General features: G+C 42.2%; 1 protein-coding gene and 1 long non-coding RNA gene across 3 annotated transcripts in view; one reads left to right on the top strand and one right to left on the bottom strand.

Moving 5' to 3' along the window:
- nAChRalpha1 (nicotinic acetylcholine receptor alpha1) overlaps window positions 1-17,766 on the bottom strand; it is a 158,479-nt gene that overhangs the window by 43,943 nt on the left and 96,770 nt on the right. The window lies entirely within an intron of this gene.
- LOC105191784 (uncharacterized) lies at window positions 16,129-17,619 on the top strand. The gene is made up of 3 exons (XR_850471.3): window positions 16,129-16,329; window positions 16,462-16,534; window positions 17,004-17,619. It is a non-coding gene; the product is annotated as an uncharacterized LOC105191784 (long non-coding RNA).

Below are 17,766 nucleotides of genomic sequence, written 5' to 3'. Positions count from 1 at the left end.
TACGCCCGAACTCGACGGGAAAAGCGCGCGCGCGCAACTCCTGCTCTCGCGCAAACAACGTGTGGATATCGATAATTTAGGAAGCGCGAGATTAACGCGTCGTCCCGGCGCCGCCGGTAAACTCTGTTATCGGTCATTATTGGTTTAGAAAAAATAATTAAATATCCGATGCAGCCCCGGCAAGTCACAGAGCGGCCGCTCCGCTCGCGCGGAGTGACTTTACGTCAGCCGTTGGACGGTCTATTTTCTAACGCGCGTTCTCTCGAACGGACGCGCGCTAGAGGGATGAAAATGATCCGGCGGACTTGGAAAAATACACCCCCAGGTCGAATGTTTATACTTTCGTGCAAACTCCATTACACGCGCTGTATTACTTCCTTCCGCGCGGGGCGCAGATGTGGGAAAATGCGTTCTCGAATAACGGAATCAAATCTCGCTTAAATCTCACGGGGCACTCTCTCGACGTTTCATCCAGTAAACCGTTTTTCATTAATACCGGCATGAGATTTCGTCAGTTATCGAATTATATTCCGTAATTACTTACGCTTTTCATCTTCGTTGCGAAACGTTTACGCGTGTTGTAATCTTTACTAATGTTGAATAATGAAATCCGTATCGAAGTCCGCTTAACGGATCAAACGTCACGTCCGCCCGACGAGCGAAAAGTGAACGGCGACCAAAAAAAAGAGAGAGGATGGGGAGAGATGAAACAGCAATAAAAATGCTCTGTAGATTCGCGTAATCAGATTTCCGGAGCGCGCGCGTGCGCAATGAAAATGAGATTAAACTTTCGAACTCGCGATTTAATTTTGACGCCTCCGCGAATGTTGCAGGCGCGAGGAGATTGCCGTCCGCAAATTATCCTGCGATTTCGTTACTTCGCGTGAGCGAACTTGAAATTCTCCCGCGAATTAAGGGGATGCCATACTTGAAAACTTTATCGACGGAATGCCGACTTTTTCTGCAAAGTTCACATCGTATTGCTCCACGGAATTACAAATGTTTCGAGAGAGTACTTGCAAAAGTGAAGCCGAACGTTGCTCAGTATGCGACGAAAACGATAAAAAATTTCGAGACTGATATCTCGAACTATCGGTTAACTATATATATATATATATATACCGGGTGTTTCAGACCATTCGGGTCATCCGATTTTTTCGTTAACGCGACATTTTAGAGAAAAATATTTCAGACAAAAGTTGTAGAGCTTCAAAGGATCTATTTATTGACCCTATGAATTTGATCTTGGGATAACCTTGAAAAGTTCAGTCAAGATCAACATAAAAATCTGAGATAGATACCCCAATTTTTTATTACATCATCTTTTTTTAGCAATTAACTTTTGTTGCAAACTTTTGTTGCAAAGTTGCAAACAACTTTTGTCTGAAACATTTTTTTATTTACCTAATATTTTTCTAGATATTAAAGGAAAACTTGATAACTTTTTCAATATTTAACTCACTAACTATTATCTCGCTAACTATTTGTCAGAAGAAAAAGTGATACTAGACTTTCTTGCTCTATTTAGTCTCGAGAATATATTGTTCCAATAGCGCTCTGAATTTAATTTGATGATTAATTTGATGGTTAATTTGATGATTTTGAAATTTCCAAAAATCGAAAAAATCGGGTGGCCCGGGTCTGAATCCGGTGGTCTGAAACACCCGGTATATATATTAACTATCGAATAAATATTTGTGTGATGTAAAATCCGATAATTATGTAGAAAATATTGTGTAGTTAAATATTTCGGAGATTTCTTTGATTTAAATATGTGTTAAAAGTTGCCGAATAAGTAATTTGTACTTTAAACCATGTTGGGCTCGTACATGGTTCGCAAAGGATGTCACTTAAAAATATTGCAGATTTATCCTTAATTATGCTGAGTTGCTATCGTTCGAATCTGAAGGCCGGTTTACGAAGGCCGAAAAAAAACAACAGTAATGATAAAAATAGCGAAAATCTATCGACAGAAATATTTCTAGTAAAACCATATCTCCCAGAAAACAGCTTGCCGAATATTTCCAACGACGCTGTTAGCAAAGGGAGGTAAACAAATATTAACGACGAACGTAGGAGCCATAAACGCCCGTTTACACGAGCGACAAAATTGACAATAACATGTATTTTTAGCAGTGCCATCGATACGTATAAAGTAATAAAATTTACCGCAAACTACTAATATCGATGTTATTGGCGAAAATATCCCAAAGTACTGATAACAAGTTTAAACGGTCAATGACAACACTGTTATTAACGAAAAAGTGCTATATACAAATTTCACTATTTTCAAGAACGGTGTCAGAGAAATATAGTATATAGCGCCCGCTAGGCACGTTTGACCATGAAGACCCCTGTTACCGGGTAAATAATAAATGGTCAACGGAGAATGATGGCCCAGAGTGATGGTGCGCTTCAACATCACTTCACAACACTTCAACGGCGCTTCAACGGATACCAAGGAGAGCAACTGCCGATGCCTGATATTCGTTACGAGCGAGTGACGCCGCTGCTACTAATATTGTTGCCAGCGCAGTATCTCAACTTTTTGTTAATAAATAACATTCGCTTTCAACATCACCGACACGATGTTGGCGACCGCATCACCGTTACCAACGTATCGCCGAAATTCCGAACTTTCGCCAATAACATTTGTTTTGCGCAAAATGCTGAGAACAAACATCTCTTTCTCCAAAATAAACAAATTAACAGCAAAATGTGGCTGGCTTGTTTTAATAAAACGTCCCCCTTGTAATTGTCGATTGACACCGCTGCAAGTACACGTTATTACCGGTGTAAACCGGACTTGACGTTTCGCCTCTACATTCGACATTTGTCGACATTTTCAAATTCGTCGTCCACTTTGGCATTCGCTTACTTTCAGCCCCGTTCAAAGCACGCCTTGCATGCGCGGATTCTAGTCGCACCCCGCGATCCCTTAATCTTCGATTGCATACGCCTACGCGAGGCAAATTCGCGTGAAAACGAAGCTTGAAACTTCGCGCGCGATCGGTCGCGTGCCGCGCGCGCAATCGAAGCGCGCGAGAAATCTGTAACGAAGTTACGAGAGAGATCGTAACGTGTGCACCGTGCATTCTCGTCGATTTAACCCTCAAGAAGGAAAATGGCTAGAGAGAGAGAGAGGGGGGGAAGGGGGGAGAAAGAGAGAGGCAGAGGTGAAGAGGAAAAGTTGCTCGCTTGCGCGACGCAAGAAATGGAATCGCATCGAGGCATCGAGCAAAAACGACAGAGAAATACAGAATCTTTCCATTACGAAGTTTCAAGAAGTACTTTCGAGCAATGTTGCCTTCCTGTTCCCTTTATGAAATCCGCTTCTCAATGAGAATAATATCGGCCTCGTGGATGCGCGGCGCGGCGTATTACAAAATATAAGACTCCCTGAATCGGTGGAAGGAACTTTTTCGCGTTAACAGCGGCGGACATGTTTTCGGAGAGTGGATTCGTTTCTTCTTCGCTTCCGTCGTTACAGCACACTTCGTCCTAGCCGAGAGAGAGAGAGAGAGAGAGAGAGAGGGGGGCGGGGGAAGAGCGAAAGGAGTGAACCCCCTTCTCCCAGCGGCAGAAAAGCGTAATGTTCGTAATTGATAGTGCGGGCTTTAACGGCATTTAACGTCGTTACGCTTCGCGCGTCGAGATCGCTTTCGCGTGACGAGAATTTACGAGAGCGTCGTTAGGTGAGCTATCGCTATTAGAAGAACATTGTCAGCCACGCTTTTGTTCGTTTCCAAGCTACTGTAATTTCATCGTTATCTTGAGAGAGAGAGAGAGAGAGAGAGAGAGAGAGAGAGAAAAGGAAAAAAGAAAAAAGAAGATCGGGAAAGATAATGCGCAAGAGAGGACGTGGAAGAAAGAAATGGGCGTAAAAATCGCGCGTACTTTATCGCGAAATTGCGTACGCGCGTATGGACGAACTTTACGAGGAAGGAGGACAGATAAGTGCGTTTATTGCGCTCTCGAGGGCAAAGATTGAGAACCTGAGAGCGTTACGGCGAAGAAAATGACTACGGAGTAAAATTTCTAATAAAATATAAAAAAAAAAATACATGAGAGAGAGACAGAAATGGTCGAATCTGGAAAATATTCGTTGCAAGCCACCGCTAAAACACGTATCGAGATGCATCGAGAAATTAGACAGTCCATTTGATTGAATTCGTTACGACACCCTAGAATTCGTTCGCAAGTTCGCAAGCCGATAGAGTTCCTGTTTAAAAACATTTTTAAAGGCCAGCGAGCGGAGGAGGACGGAAACGGGGGGGAGGGGGGAGAGGGAGGGAACGAGCGGAGAGGTCAGCCTGGAGAATTTAATATTCCGGGGCTTAACAGCTGCTAAAGACTCCGCGTTACTCGAACACGAACGCTTGGTAAAGAGCTGCTGCGACAATCGACTAATTCCGAATTATTCGGCGCGACCTTACACTCCACCCGGCGTAACCCGTTGTTATTGCGGCTCGGCTAACAGAAAGCGCGCTCACCCGGCGCACAAGCGGGTCTTCGCCGTGTGAAGAATTCTCGCCAACTTTGCTTATCGGACGACATAGTTTCGCCGGTATTTATCGAGCATGCGTTCTCGCGCGTATTCCATTACGCGTACCCACCGCGCGGAAGTTCGCGGGCGCAGCTGCTCTTTTTAAGCGGATTAAAAGCGCCGATTACGCCGAAAACGGCAGATTAATCCCGCGTGTACGAATTAATTCTCGCTAATCCAGCGATTAGATGCGACGGGGGTCGCGATGGAAGGGGTAACGAGAGCGAGACCGAAAAAGCGAGAGAGAGAGAGAGAGAGAGAGAGAGAGAGAGAGAGAGAGAGAGAGAGAGAGAGAGCCACACTCGTTGTATCGTTACGGGCTACCGCGGTGGTGTTAGTCGCTCGGCGATTTTTATCTTTCTGCTTCTCTTCCATCCCCCTTCCTTCTCTCTCTCTTTCTCACCTCGTGACGCAGATCAGCGTCAGCCATTGCGTCGACGAAAAAAACCGATCCGGCGTCGATAACTCTTTCTCATATTGACAATCGGCTGATGACCGGATGAGTGGCAGAGTGACCGGTCTCCACGCGCACGCCAATTCATATTTCACGCTTCGCGCGCCACAAAGGGAATTTGCTTAGCCGCGTAATCCGGTTTTACGTCGCGCTATTCGGCCGATTATTAACATCGTTATCAACTCTACGCGCCTCTAAGCGTCATTGTGCCGCACTGCGCCTCTTTAATAAGCAGTATCGCGGCGAAAACGGTTTCACTGCCGGCGTTCGCTCCGACGATGCCGCGGCTGTCGACGGGTCGTTGTTAGCGCGAGCACTAACGCTCGTCGAGCCGATGTTGCACGTCTTATCCGCTTTCGCATGCCTCCGACGAGAGTATCGAGAGTATCCTCGCAGCGCACGATTCCGCCGGCGCAAAATGGTCTCTCCGCTCGTGTCGTTGCGCGACACGAGCGCCAGCCACGAGTTCAGCCATTTGCATCAGAAGTGGATGTGTCCGTTTATCGCTGTCTGGGCACTTTGGGGTGTTCCAAAGAGCCCTTCGAACCTTCTCGATTCCTTGCTGATCCCCCGCGGGAAAAGTGATTATTTATAAATTTAGTCTTCATGCACGTAATCACATATGCCGATCGTCGATAAAAAAAGATTAGATGCCTTTGTGCGGCAGCGGTAAATATACTTGGCACTTTTTTTCTCTCCTTTTTACGACGTACTGTCGACGCTTTAATGAAAATAAGTATGATCTCACATTTTTCTGATATATTAATATTTACTTTACGTATTCGCAAATAAAGTTCAAAAAGACGATTTAAAAAAATGTAATTTCTTTAAAAGTATCTAAGATTGGAGGCTGAAAATTTTACTGAATATTCTTCGCATGTGTCAAAATATATATATTTCCTCCAGAATTTTTCTTACTACGTTATGCTACGTCTTTTTTTTTTATAAACAATTTACTCGAGCGAATTTTATAAATCTGACATGAAATTCGTAATTAACGATCTGAAAAACTTTTATATCATGCATCTGCTTCACGTTTATCCAGACTTACACAAATTTACCCTTATACAGCAATCATATTGGATCTGCCATCTTGAATGTTTGAAATCTTCAGATTTGTAATCAGCGACCCAAAAAACATAGAAATGTGAGATTTCACAGAAATCCGTCAAGTAGTAGAAAAAATGTGCCACGGCAAGGATTAACGAACGTAATGATATTCATCTCTGGGAGTTTAAACAGGCCAAACGCATCGCGTGCCTCATTACGAAGACGGGAACGAGACCGAGAACAAAGAAATTGTACATCAAGTTTCGAACAATATACACATAATTAACGTATTCTGCTTATACGCTAACTTATGCTGGATAACTTGCACTGGCTGGCTTATATTACAGTATCTTAATCGTATTAGATCATGAAGTAAGGCTCAAACTTGCGCTCCGCAGTTTTAATGTAGAAACCGTCTACAGAGTATGCACTAATTAGGTATTGTATATTCTTCGGTAATTTAAGTATCTTCGAAGTTTACGCTCCACGTATAACTTATTTCTGTCACGATGTGTAACATCGTTTATTACATTTTAACTAAGGATACTTCAGCTTAATACACGGCATCGTGTCTCTTCATTCGTCGCAAAAATATCTCGCTCGTTATGCTCGTTAGTGTATTAAAAATTCGTTAGTATATTAAAAGTGAAACTCAATTACTTAAAATTCGATTATTCAAAACTCAGTTCTCACGAAAAATGTTTAGTCGTGCTATGAAATCATTTAATTATTTAAAATTCCACATTATAATTATATATGTCCACATTGGAAAGAATGCAGTTGCAAATACAATTAAAGTAAACGTGTGGCAGTTCATTATATGTATAAAATTGTATTGAATCGAATCGACTATTTTCATTTAACGTCGTATGCTGCGACGAACACGCTGTATAATAATAAACATCATTTTAAACCACAGACAATTTTGCAGGAAAGATGCAACGAATCTCACAATCATCTCGCGCCACTCATCGGTCTTATTATAGCTGGTGTCGATCTGAGGGAAAAGAAATCAATCGATAATCGGGCGTATTTTTGCAACCCCCTGATGATCCAAACGCGCGATTAAAGCGCTCAGTTGCGCGTTTTATTAATCGCCTCGAGCCGCGCGATTATAATTTAATCCGACGCGGTCTTATCTCATTACGAAAGCTGCTCGTCCACATGCTCATCGCTGCGGCCGCGTAAAGGCGGGTTCACACCTTGGCGGAACAGCAGAAGTCACGAGAATGACAGAGAGAAAAATTCTCGCAAGAGAGAGACAGACTATCAGCGTCCGTCACTCTCTCTCTCTCTCTCTCTCTCTCTCTCTCTCTCTCTCTCTCTCTCTCTCTTTCTGTCACTTTTTTGGCTTCTGCTTTCTGCTTTTCTGCCAAGGTGTGAATTCGTCCTAAGAAATAGCAGTCGAGCGCTTCGCGTATTCGCGTCGCGTCACCACCATTCGGGTAAGTACGGACTGCTCGCGTCGTCTTCGATATCAGTCGACATGTACACGACCGTTCGTCGAGGTCGGCGATTTTAAGCACGGCGCTCGAGGAAACACGCAAAGATCCGCTCTTGCGTGTGTCGCCTGTGTATACGCGCGCGTAGATGTGTGTAGGTAGCTACGGGTGAGCTTTCTAATGGTATGGAAATTGGATGTCGGGAGAAAACAGAGGGCTTGAATCGAGCTCTCTCCAGAGACGGAGGAAAGAAGGGATATATTATAGCACCGCGGCTTCTCTTCTCTCCTATCCTCTGTAACTCTTTATTTGACGTATCTACCCACCGTTTTTCTTCCACTCGCTCTCTCTCTTTCTCTCTGCGCCCTGCCTCGCCCTCCTGCTCACGTGTCTTCTCTCAACTCGGCTAGTTCCACCGTTACGCCGGAGCTCTCCGTTTCTTCATATATTTATGCGTCCTCCTCTGTCGCGTATTTTCTTGCCGTTATATAAAATCTGCTCTGCTCCTTTTCCCTTTTGTATTCCGAAAACTTTGCTGTACTCTCTCTCTCTCTCTCTCTCTCTCTCTCTCTCTCTCTCTCTCTCTCTCTCTCTCCCTCTCTCTCTCTTTCTCTCTCCCCCTCCTACCTTTTTGCGCTCTCACCCGCAATCTGCTTCTCGCAATGTTAATTTTCCTAGAATGCCGCGCGCGCGCGCGCGCTTTATCATTTCACCTCTCCTTCTACCTCTTTTGTCAACCCGTTTACGCGAGAAGTGCACGTAGACTCGCCTGGGCGCGCGCGTAGATACGGGCGTGCATTTTCCACTCGGCGACACACTTCCGGGGTGCAGCTCTAACGATACCTCGGAGAAATTCAACAAAAAGCCGGCGGAATCGTACCGGGCTGCAGGAGGGCTCGGCGAAATTGGAAAACGAACTTAGGGAGAATACCATTATCCCCGCGTCGTCCTTTGCTCTTATTTCGGCCACGGGAGGAAGAAGTCCCCGGCAAAAGCGCATCGTCCTGGCTCGCGCCGCGCCGGCGGAAACGTGTGTGTTTCGGTCGCACGTAGCCGCCCTCGAAGGCGGACCAACCCCCGACGTGAGCCCGACGTCGCGTCCTCGCCAAGATATATCGGGGCGAAAGCAAAAGTATGTCAGGCGGGGGGAACGCGATCCTTAATAATCAACGGAAAATTCAAGCGCGGTCGTGTGCAAGAGAGCGCGCCGCTTTGTTTATGGAAGTTATGAGACATTGTCGAGAGGGACACCATCGGCTTCTCCGCCGCTCTGCGTGTACCCGCGCATTGTTCGAAAGTGGGTTAAGGAACTAATAAAGCTCGGAAAGAACGAAGCGCCCGGCCGGCGGCCGCTTAACGCGAGGAGAAAAAGGGAATCGTACGCGCGGAGATAAGGGCTGGGGCCGGAGGAGTGGGAGGGAGGTGGAGAAACGCAACATTGAAATTATACGCCGGTAACACAATGCGCTCCTCCGGCTACAGCGATTGTCGTCATGGAGGCAAGACGCGAGCGCGAGTAATCTTGGCTAAATAGCTGATAATTAAGGAAAGAATGGCTCCTTTTCGCCGCTTATCCGGAGGAAGCGGCGACTTCGGTGCCTCTCAACTGTTCGCTGAAATGTCTTCTTCTTCGAGGATGAAGATAGAGAGTTATGCGCGGAATTACTATAATTACACGTACATATATATGGTCAATAATGGTGTCGTAGTGTGAGTAAATAGTTTTTCTACACGAAGTCGTTGATATGCTACATGACGAACGGAGTATTTTTTAATGAATCAAGAGCCATCAGCTCTATCTAAACTTCAGCGTCCTTAGTTAAAATATCCTTAATTTAAGACGCGGTGAATGATGCGCATCGGAACAGGTAAGCCATACGTGGCGCATAAACTTTGAAGGTGCTCGGATTACTAAGGAGTATACAACACTAACGAGTGCACGCACACACACATACTCTCTCTCTCTCTCTCTCTCTCTCTTCCTCTCTAGACGGCGGAGGGAAGAATTCAGCTTAAAATCCTATCGCGAAGAGTTCGCGAGCGGAAGGCCTCCTTCTCAATTTTCGCCCATGGATCTGCCTCTCTCTCCCTCTGTCTCTTTCTCCCTCTCGAATGAGGATCCTAACACGTCAAGTATTAAAACGGCAAAGCGCAAGTTCGAACTTCTTCCGCTTCTTTTCTATCTTGAAGTCTGATTGTTTCACTTGCTCGAAACTCTTTAGCAAGCGTCTAACGCGTCATATTTGCGCTCATTTCGATCGTTGTTCTCAATTCATCGGTGTCCAAATTTGAGGTCTTCCTGACCCGACTTCATCCTCTAAGGATTCATCCGCTGAAGCACATTTTTTAAACCACCTCTGAGCGACTCTTGACGTTACCGCACACCTTCTGCAAATGCGCTGCAAACCTTTCTAGACTGGCTTCGCCAGTCCCGAGTTTGAGTTCGCAAAGCAAACACGCACGAATAACACAGTGATTCGACACAGAAACTTCTGAGGGTCGGGACATCATTTTAAATTGATGTTAACGGCTCGAGGCAATATGAGTAAGCGAACAAAAATATGAAACTCATTACTCAGCTTAACAAGCGGTAGATAATAAAATATTATATACGCAAACGGTTATTCAAAATATTACAACTCACGCGCGAATCTTTTCGGTTATCTGATATTATTATTCGGAACTTCGTGATTCCTTCATTCTCGGTTTCGGCCTCGATTTTGTGACTGAACTATAACGATAAGCCTGTCTAAAGTCCCAAAGATGGTTAGGTCACGCAACGTAGATCAACGTATCCAATATTTTCGCCGACAAAACCAATCTCTGCGATTTACATGTGAAACAAGCGGGAAGAAAACGCCGGGGAAGAATTTAGCTTAAAATCCTATCGCGAAGAGCTCGCGAGCGGAAGGCCTCCTTCTCAATTTTCGTCCATGATCTCCCTCTCCCTCCCTCCCTCTCACTCTCATTCTCTCTCTCTCTCTCTCTCTCTCTCTCTCTCTCTCTCTCTCTCTCTCTCTCTCTCTCTCTCTCTCTCTCTCTCGAATGAGGATCCGACGTGAAACGTTCGCCCGCGAATAAGATCTATAAAAAAGGAACGACGAGGCTGTAATTAACGCGAGCGCCGAGTTCGTTTAAGCCGTCCGCGTAATGAGTTCCGCTGAACACGATAGGACTGTAAAAACGTCGAGGCACGCGGATTTATTTACGTCAAGAACGACGGCCGTCGTCCTTTGACAAATCGAGCACGGCTTGTCGGGAACGTAAGAGGAAAGCCCGTTGTTCGCATTCTTTCCATGCTCGCCGAGGGGAGCCATAAGAATTTCTCTTAACGTATAGAGAGATAGAGCAAGATAGAGGGGGGAGGGGGGGGAGAGAGAGAGAGAGAGAGAGAGAGAGTCTGAAAACGAAATCGTGATACGAATTGTAAAGGGAAACAGAGGACAGAGAAGAAGAGGAAGATCGCTAAAGAAAAAGACTGGGACGAGAGGGGGAGAGGAGTTATCGAGGGAGACAAGGGGAGAGAATGTCGTCCGTTGGCACACAGGAAAAATGAACGAGCGAATCTCCATTTCCAGGATTCTAGGCTGATGCACGCGTTATTAACGCTACCTATGTTGCCGGGCAGGATATAAATATCTATAATTTTTCCTCGCTCTCAAGAGAGAGAGAGAGAGAGAGAGAGAGAGCCTACGGAGGACGTGGGAGCGGTCCTGTTCTCTCCTGGCGTACGCGGTCCGCAATGCGCATTTTCACTTTCTTCGGCTACGTGTGCGTGCACGATCGATTTCCCTGTCGCGCCTACCGCCAGGCGTTTATTTTCAACGTCGAATAAACAGGCGAGAGTGATGGATGAAAGATAATCAGGGCAAAAATATCTCTCTCCGGTGTCCTTCATCCCGCCCACATTTGGACACGGCAACCCCTCGGCAGGCTCGCGACCGATCCAGACCGGAAGGCGATAGGAACGAAGAGGGTCGGGGTGTCTCTCTCGTCGGGTTATCGGGCAGCGGAGTGTGTAAGAAGTCGCCTGAAGGACCTGGACACGGCGCAAACGGCTTTTCATTGGCTCGCGCCGCGGGAGGAAAAAGCGAAATGGCGCTGCATAAGAACGGATGTTACGTCGCGTGTCGAGCCCGGCTACTCCTTTCTTGTTTCTTTATCGACCGCTTGTCCGTCTGGGCTAAGCGATTTTTGGCCGAGCGCTCGACAAGAAGCTCGCCGTCAGCGAGAGGGTAGAGAGACAGCCATCTGGCGCGGCTCCGAAGTTTCGGGCTCTTCGCCGATTCTCCGTCTATCGTTTCTGCGTCAAAACACAGAGCGCCGGCGCTTCATTCCATCGCGAATATTCAGGACTCGGCAAGGACCAGCCGTCGCCGAAGGCAAGCAGCTGCGCCCTAATGAATAAAAAAGCGCTTCTCACGCGAGAAGGGGATTCGCGGAGCGAGAGCAGCCGCCGAGAGCAGCCCGCTGACCGACAGCGACGATATAGAAGAAATTGGACTTTGATATCGATTGCGCTTGCAGCAGGGTGTGCTGCTACTGCGCGTTGCTGCTGCGTCGGCCCTTTCGTCGAAGCGCCGAAGGGGGGAGGGGGGAGGGGGAGGGGGGAGGGGGTTTCGAAAAAATACCTTGGCTTGCCGGCGAATTCACTCGGCGAGGGAAATCGACTCTTGAAGAAGCCGAGGAAAATTTGTATCGCTCGATTCCATTCCGCGACGGCGACAGATGCGCGATCGAAACGCATTTAGTTGTGTGAAATTATTTATTATTGGAAAAGGCTGCGCTGATATTCGAGTCGAAGGAGAACACGTTGATATTTGATTTCTCATATAATGTGTCAAGAAATATACTTTATTTCCTCATTACCGTCCAGACTTCTCGGTTCTACTTCCAGACACTCTTCACTGGTAAACACAAATAAACACTTCCACACACTCAGAGGGGGTGTTTATCCTCTTATTGTATTTACCGCCCTGAAGAAGCCCCGAAATAGGGCCGACCAGCCGGGATAATAACAAGAATGAAGTAAATTTCATGACCTTGCGAGAAATCAAACAGCGGCGTATTTCGCGTTTGATTTTATCACACTGCGCGCGACCCGTTCGGGCTCTTCAAAGCTCTTTTTTGCGTTCAGTTGCGCCGTCACTCTCATGTTAATTCAATCAAGCTCTGCCCTCCGTGCAGTGGACGAACAAATAAAATTCTATTTATTACCGCCGCTAAGACACGCGAGAAAGTGTGAATATCAATGCCTATCGCAACAGTTGAACAGTCGAGTTGCTGACTCACTTCAGGACGTTATAGAGAGCTCACTAACCAATTTTAACTAGAAAAATATTCACGTAAAAAAGCGAGAGTGCGAATGTTCTTATCTTCTCCATGTCGATTTATTGAAATTTTAAACTTAATTGATCGCACAGGATAATACGAGCTAAAATCAACGTTAGGTGATTCACGGAATATTATTTTTTTCTTTTTTAGCATTACGCGATATTCAATTTTTAACATTAAATCCGACACGCACTTTTTGTCATAACTGATAATATATCGAATTTAGAATAAGAGCACATGTTTAGAATAAACCATATTACACTAGGAAAAATGTATTGTTGCGTGAACCAAAATTTTGTTGTAACAACAAAATAATTTGGCTAAAATATGTCCAATAAAACTGTTTAGTTCCTGTAAACAAGTATCTCGTTTGGTTACGGTTTGTTCCGTATAATGTAATACTTTTGTTATAGCAACCAAAAAACTTTAACTATATGAATTTTGTTAAAAATACTATAATCTTTTCTTAATACATAAAATCTAAATTTTAGTGCACAGAAAGGCAAAATAGTATCCATTATTTTAGTTTATGTGAAATAATATTTCGTTATTATGTAATTTTTATGGATAAAATAACTAAAATGCTTAATTTTTATATATGAAGTCTAAGAACAAAATCATTTGGTCCAGAGAACAAAGTAAAAAAATATATTTAGTTGAGACAACTAAATATTTTGTTATACAAAACAAGATATTTGGTTGCTATTAAAAAATGCCTAAACCAAACAGTTTCGTTAAAGATACTAAATTTTCTTTTCTACTGTAGGTGATTTACCAAAGAGAATCGGTGCAAATTTTACAGATTGCGACGCTGTCGCTAATTGGGACATTTATCTTATCTATGTTATCGCGCCAGAAAATATTCGTCTGCGAATTCAGCTGTTTAAAAAGTCATCTTGAGTTAACTGAGAACAATTGACAGAGTAGAAACGGAAACTTTCCGCAAAGATCTTTCTGTTCTTAAACAACCGAGTTTTCGTCTTGCGCCCAAGCGATAGAGAAATCAGTTGTACTAAGGAAGTTGCTTCTTTCCGTATGATCGCGATTAGTCTGTAAAATTCGTGGTATAGCATGCACATATTATGTTTATTGCGAATGAATTTAAAACATGATTATTTACGTCGTTGAAAAGAGCTTAAAATTCCGTAAGTTCACAACATTAAATCCTCTGTAAGACGTTTCAATGAATTATATCTGGAAGGCGATTTTTGGCCCCATGGAATTTTCAGAAAAACAATTTTCTCTGTATAATGTAATAATTGTAAGAGTAACGTATAGGATATATAAATAACATGGGAGGGAGTCCGTACAGACATGACCCTCCTTCTTTTGTTTATTTGCCTTATGCATACACTAAGAGCCGAATTAATAGACGAGCAGTTCGAGGTAGCAAACACAAAAAAACAATAGATAGCATAACGATATATGTATATATAATATAATTCAGACGGTCGGTGGCGGTCGAGCGGGATAAGGAGACGCACCGAGTGTCAGAACACCTTCGAGTCAGGTTTTTGCGCAATTACTTCACGCGATAATTGATTAAAAATGGCGATCCGAATGAGGTATGCGCACATTCGAACCGCTGGCGGACGTCGGAGATTTCCAAGGGAAAGCACACGAGGAAATCACCAACGTATCCGAGCCTGAAGCTCATCCAGCATCCAGCATCAAGAGATACAATGGACATCAAGGGAAAGCGCACGAAATGTCCTTCTCAGTTGTTGGCTCAGATCACTTAGGTCATACCGGCTCTCCCCCGCCCCCCTCCCCGGGAAAACGCACGACGAGCCCGGTCTAGTGACCAAGAAAACATCTGACTCGGACAGGTGTCGTAGGGGAAACGCACGACGACATCGATATTCGGAATTAAGAGAAATCAATTAATTGTACAAGGGAACAATGTTCGACACCGGTCACCCGATGAACATTAGAAAACAATGATTTGATTAACACTCACCAACCTTCTGCACGAGCGGCGATGGCACGTCTCTTTCGGGCGTCCAACAGCGACTAACTGCCTACCTCTATCGTTTTTATGATCCGCGTCTCTATCTTCCAAACGTAAACACATCGTTTTCCGCACCGTTGACCTCACTGTGATCATTATTGTTTTTCAACACTCCGAATGCCCATTTCGGATTCTCGTATGCAATACTCACATCAATGGTAACGAGCATATACCTTTAATTTTTATCGCAGTAATTGTATCTCGTTATACAGTAACTGCGTAGTATTCTCCCACACGCAAATTATGCATTATCAACGTACAATTTGTTGTTTTATGTAAGAAGAATACCAAGTCATCGTTACATATCTAAATTGTAGTGATAAACGCAGGCACGTGCATTATGAGTCGACAATTTTGAGTGAACAGAACATTTTAAATTCACTTATTTTATTCCATTTATTCATTTATATTATAAATAACTGAGTAATTATATGCTTGATTATGTATAATTATGTAATAACTTACATGAGAATTCAATATAGAACTCGTATGAAAGGTATTAGAAGCAAGAATAAATTCAACATTTTTATTACAATTGTGTACTTTTCTTCAAAGGTATACACAACAATAGATCGACGGCATTTTTTAGAAAAAGAAAAAGAAAAAGGGGCGAACAAGGAAAAACGAAAAAAAAGAATATTTTTCTCACATAATATAATCTTTGAATTTGAAATATAATCGGAAATATATCAGCAAAACAATAAATAATTTCTCATGTGATATACATTTTTTTGTTTACGTTTATCTTATATTTATTATTTTATTATTAAGATTTAAAACGTGCATTTCACCATTGGAATATTTGTTTTTCTCAGCTTGTCTCTCATTACGATCAAAATTACTGTCCTCCTTTTAAGATATACTCGATATATATATAATATAAAATAAAGTTTATTAAATCTTGAGAAAAATTATTCAAAACTTCTATATTGAATTCTCATGTAAGTTATTACATAATTATACATAATCAAACATAAGCATATAATTACTCAGTTATTCATAATATAAATGAATAAATGGAATAAAATAAGTGAATTCAAAACGTTCTGTTCACTCAAAATTGCCGACTCATGATGCACGTGCCTGCGTTTATCACTACAATTTAGATATGTAACGATGACTTGGTATTCTTCTTACATAAAACAACAAATTGTACGTTGATATTGCATAATTTGCGTGGGGAACAATACTACGCAGTTGCGATAACGAGATACAATTACTGCGATAAAAATGATAAGGAATATGCTCGTTACCATTGATGTATAAATACCACTCTCTTTTCAGTTCTCATGACGATTCTACTTGAGCGATCCACGTACATATAACATTGTAGTAAAAATTGAAAGCGAAATATCAGATACAAACTTATCCGTCTTTTAGTAAAGATATTTACACATCTTTCGATTGACTACTCGAAGGAAAAAACTTTACCTCAACTCCTAAAACCGCAGAAAAAAAGATTCTTCTTAAAATGGCTTCGGCGAAGTTTATTGTAAGTATTACACCTAATGTCATGTAGCTAGTAAGAATGTTGCATGTTGATTATCGAGAGTATTTGAAAAATAAAATTTCTCTCTGTCCGCTCTTTCTTTTCATATTTTCCTCACATAAATCATTCTTTCAGGTCGTATTATGTTTTGCACTGATGATACTCAGCCTATATTCTGTTGATGGCAGCTCACTTTATATTAATTCTTGTATGTAATAAATTATATAAATCTGTTATTAAATGGTAACTTATGTTATTAAGGTGGTATTTTAAAACGCGGTATGTATAGACTCTGATATATGATATAAAATTTAGAATACGATACGTAGTATGACGCGTAATACAAATATTTTGATAGTCATGTAAATATAACTGATTATGTACGGGCATGTTATTTTAACATATGGAACTCAAATAATTCTACGATCTCTCAATATAAAAGAATTTTGACTTAATTTAATTTTTTATGTTTCTTTATTATGTTTATTTTCGAAAATTTTCTATTCCTTTTATTTATACAATCGTAATAAAAATCGGCTATGAAAGAAAGGTAAAAGAAGGAATTTATAATATAAGAATGAGTTACCATTTATTACATTATATATTTCCTATAAAGGAATACATTAATTAACAAGTATATTTTTCTCCTCCTCAAGCCTCAAATTATTAATTTCCAGCTAGCTTAAGAAGAGGAAGATCTATAAGATCTATAGGTGAAATTAAAGAAAAATGAATGAATGAGGGAATTGTTTTAATTTGATGGAAATATGCATAATACTTCAACTATTACAAGACTAGAATGCAGAATTTCTAATTAAGTGAAAAATTATGTCTAAAAGAGGAATGTAACAAAATTTTCATAAAATTATCCGCATCTGTGATCCGCACTAGAGCACATGTTTAAACATATCGTAAAACAAGCGACAGGATTCGATTATTGTGAGGATGATACGTCCGTTAAATGTCAACGCCAAAATTACGCCACCAGAGTGATATCCAAACAACGATAACAATATATAAACATAATTTGATCATAAAATGCGTATGAATTTTATTTTCAAAATGTTATTTAACTAAAATGAGTTTAAATTCTTAAGAGTTGAAGAAAGTGTGTACTATTTCTATTTCAATACGAAACAAATGACGACGTCTTATGGCTTATTGTATGATACTTACTTACTAAAAAGACAGGCAAAAAGATTTATTTTGGGTTCTTATATTGATCTTCGATCTCTATATTCTATATCATGGTGATGGTTAACTGTATAATGATAAAATAAAAGTTTGCAAGCATTTAATGTTGTTTTCCATCTGTGTAATTCTATGAATGGTAAAATATTATTAATATAACCGAGTTTTCGTTTTGCGCCCAAGCAGATAGAGAATTCAGTTGCACTAAGGGAGTTGCTTCTTTCCGTGTGATAGCCGTGTGATTAGTCT

Source organism: Harpegnathos saltator, unplaced genomic scaffold, assembly GCF_003227715.2.
Source record: "Harpegnathos saltator strain DR-91 unplaced genomic scaffold, Hsal_v8.6 scaffold167, whole genome shotgun sequence".
Lineage (NCBI taxonomy): Eukaryota > Metazoa > Arthropoda > Insecta > Hymenoptera > Formicidae > Harpegnathos > Harpegnathos saltator.
The sequence above is the reverse complement of the archived record's forward strand: the minus strand, read 5'-3'. Positions and strand labels throughout refer to the sequence as shown.